The sequence below is a fragment of the Argiope bruennichi genome, chromosome 6 (assembly GCF_947563725.1).
Source record: "Argiope bruennichi chromosome 6, qqArgBrue1.1, whole genome shotgun sequence".
NCBI classification, from domain to species: domain Eukaryota; kingdom Metazoa; phylum Arthropoda; class Arachnida; order Araneae; family Araneidae; genus Argiope; species Argiope bruennichi.
The window spans coordinates 134485855-134489704 of NC_079156.1; the positions used below are offsets into that span (position 1 = coordinate 134485855).

Here is a 3850-nt window from a genome sequence, read left to right on the forward strand (position 1 = left end):
TTCCTTCATAATTACTACATAATTCATAATTACTTCATAATTCCTACATAATTTTAAAAAAAAGTGCAATTTTTCTGATGTTAACTTGAATCATTTTAATTTCTTTATAATCATTTACAATTTCATACAGTGCATCAATCAATAAATATTACGTACCTTGTATTTTAAGTTTTTTTCATGTTGTTTACTTGTAAAAAATATACGTCGTTTTTAATGAAGATTTCAAAAATATTCCCCCCTCTGATTTCTGTTAATTTCTTACGCACTTAACTATTTAATTAAATTATTTTCATTCGACTTTTCTTTCAAAGGGCCAAAACTAAAAATTTATTAGATAGTAAAAACTGTAACTTAACAGCACGTAGAAAAAGAATCAAAAGTTTCACTCAGGATCTTGACAAAAGGATCGCAGCGCCCTCGTGAGAGAACTCGTCATCGATCGCAGCGCCCCAATCGCAGAACCTTACATCGACTATAAAAAGTAAACTGAAATTCGGTGAACGTTATGCATAAAAATGCGTTTAAAGCATCCATTTTTTTTATCGAATTATAAAAAAATCAACATGATCTTTGGAAGTTATAATATAGTATCCAGCAAATGCTTATAATACTGCAAAATAGGAATGACTTTTCTATCAAATCAAAAGATAGAAAATGAGGAAATGAAATCAGCAGAATGACGAAAAGTATAGTTTGATTCCAAACCATTTAATGTGCCTAGAAATACCTCAAGAAAACTCTGTTCTGAACATTTTATAATGTGAAGCGCAAAACAGTTCTTTTAAGACAAAGATTTTCATTTATTAAAATTACGAGATGAAGAAGTTTGAAATATTATCAAAGATAGTAAATCGTTTTTGAAAATCTATTTATAATTTGAGTGCATTAATACAAGGTCAATGATATTAATTTTATATTTAAAACTACTGATACAAAGAAATACTATTAAAAGTCAAATATTTGAAATTCCGAATTTATCTTCTGTTGGTGACTTTCAATCTAAAATTATTGTGAATCTAAAATTACTGAGAATCTAAAATTTCGTAAACTTATAATTTTTAAATAATATGTATACTGTTTCTTAACAAAACTTCCTGAATTATTTGAAGAAAATATTATTTTTGAAAAATCTTTAATCAAAAAGAAACAAAATGATCTATCAAAAAGTCTTCATGCACTTTAAAGAAATCTTAAAAATTAATAAATATTGTGATTTCCTGATCAATTATTATTTTAATTATAATTTTATCCTGAAGCATCCACGACAGCATTTAAACGTCTAGGTGTATAGTTTGGTATTTTCTTTTGTTGCTATTTCTGCATTAATCTCTTTCCATTCTTTCATCATTACTGCTTTTAATTCGAGTTTTATATTATTGTTTCATTTTCGTTCACTAATTTCGAGTTCTCAACGAATATGTTCGAAAGAGTTTTTTTTAAATCGCACTGTGGTGTTTTCAATTTGTGTGAACAATTATACAGACACTTTAGACGAAAATTGAAAGCAGCCATGATAGGATCGTTTTTAATAAAAAATACTGTTTCCAATATGCACATTTTAGGCCGAGAATTTTGAATAAAAAATTTAAATAATAAACATGATTTCTTATTCCATCAATAAACAATAAAGGATTTAATCCTGATACTCACACACAAAAACGCCTTTAATGCAATGCTATACTGTATTAATACATTTTTCTGGATTTTTTTTTTTTTTTACTTTCTTTATAATTGCACATCAGCCAGAAAAAGAAAGTTAGATTTGCGTTCATCTGCAAATAAACATGTTTCTAACACGTTTCGGTCTAATTTATCAATGATTTGAGGATGATCCCAAGCCTTCTATTTTTTACATGAACAAAAGTTTTTCGCCGACTTGAAAATCCTTGTAATTCAATGCGAATTTTTCAATTATAAATCTCATATTACCATGAGTTAATTTAGTTCAATAACTTCTTACCTCGTCTTCGATTCCGGTCCCCCCCCTACCCTTTAAAACTCTTTATTTATTTTATTTTATTTTTATTTTTTTGCATACTGCTTTGTAGAAGGGGGTAAATTTATCAATTATTTAAAAGTAAATATTATGCCAAACGGATTTAGTGATAAAAAATAATTACTTTTCGAATGCTGTTTGTTTTGTCCTTACGATTACGAGACATTTTAAAATAAAATAGAAGTAAGCAAGCAATGATTAAAGCCAAACGATTTTTACAATATTAGCGAAATTTAAAAATTAAAAAAAAAGTGACAAATTATAATATTAATAATGAATCTATCGGAAAAATTTTTGATGCACTAACATTTCTGTGGGTTCATTATCTTTGCCTATATGCATTCGCATTTTTACAAACGAAATAAAATGAATTCGGGTTCCTTCACCCCCCACCCCCCGCCCCAGAGACAAGAAAAAAAAATGTGAAGATGTTAAGGGGAAAAAAAAAAAAAACCCCACCAGACATCATATTCGTTAATTAATTCCAAGCTACAGGCTTTTCCTTCACATTTTAAAAATGTATGAATACTCTTGGGAACCACTGTATCTATCTCCCTATTGTGAACTTAATATTTTAATTTACATATTCCTCTTATTTCATAGCATTTTTTATTCGATTGGTATGCAGTTTTTTAGAATGTGTGTGCAATGAATGCAATATAGTAATTACATTGCTAAAGTTAATCCCTACCATAATTTAATAAAGCGGTGATCCGTTATTGTGTCAATTCAAAACACAAATCAAACTAGAATTTGGATGTGTATACTAGGACCATTTCAATATAGCTTATGTAGCTAGAAAAACTTATTTCTTTTTTATTCCCCCCTTCCCCTTTACAGAAATAAAAAAAAAATCATTATTTTAATAAAAATAAACAGCGAAAATCGACTTTTTTAAGGCTGTTCGGTGGTGATAAAGATTTAAGATGATATCCAAATTTCACTATAAGCTGTATTAAGTCCTTCACGGCCAGCCGATTTAATAAGCTTTTGAAAATCTACCTAAACAACTTGACCTATTATTTGGAACCGATTTGGAAATAATTGGAGCACAAAATCTACCACTATTTTAAATAGGAAAGGCTTTTTATAATATTTCTGAATTCTATATTATATCAGCTTTGCGCAGAGGCAGTGTCATAGCCAATGAGGTTCTACCGAGGCGTGACTATTGCTAGTTGAAAACTTTTCCCAATACCCCGCCCTGTCGACGTGAAATACCGTCGGCTGAGGCAATTTTTGGAAACTCCTTCGGGAGTTTAAATGTATAAAGAAAAATTGCATTGTTCGGCTGAAGGGAGTAGAATACTCCTGGAGCATGGGGGGAGGTGATATCGAATTCTCGCTGCTTTTAGTTTTTAAATTGATTTTAAAGAAGCAGAATTTTTTAATTGATCAGTTGTCTTAAGTGTTCACAGAATATATTTTTGGTGTTTATTCTGAAAAACCTCACCACGGTATAAATTTTATAAGCGATCGCAGCGCCACTTACGAACTAAGCTAATCGATTAAAACTTCCTTGTTTTTCCAAGAAGTTATAAATTAATCGCCACGTTGAACAATAAATGATACATTAGAAAACAAATTTTAATGCTGAATACTTTTATTTTAATTTAATTTTTTTCTGATTATATAAAGTGATAAAAATGAAATTGCTGCTTAAAGCGATCCCGAAGAATTGGTTAAAACTTTCTGAGAAGCTTTCAAAACTTTTATAAAATATAATTTGGAAAAAAAAAAAAAAAAAAAAAAAAAAACCATTTAACATTTCAAAAATTTATTTTCGTTTTGTATATATATAACATAATGAATTTTTCTGTGAATGTGTATTGTGGTAACACTATAATTTAACTT

General features: G+C 28.6%; 1 non-coding gene across 1 annotated transcript; it reads left to right on the top strand.

The window, feature by feature from the left end:
- The first annotated feature begins 3113 nt into the window (after positions 1-3113).
- Positions 3114-3254, top strand: LOC129973135 (U4 spliceosomal RNA). The gene has a single exon (XR_008784966.1). It is a non-coding gene; the product is annotated as a U4 spliceosomal RNA (small nuclear RNA).
- The last annotated feature ends 596 nt before the right edge of the window (positions 3255-3850 follow it).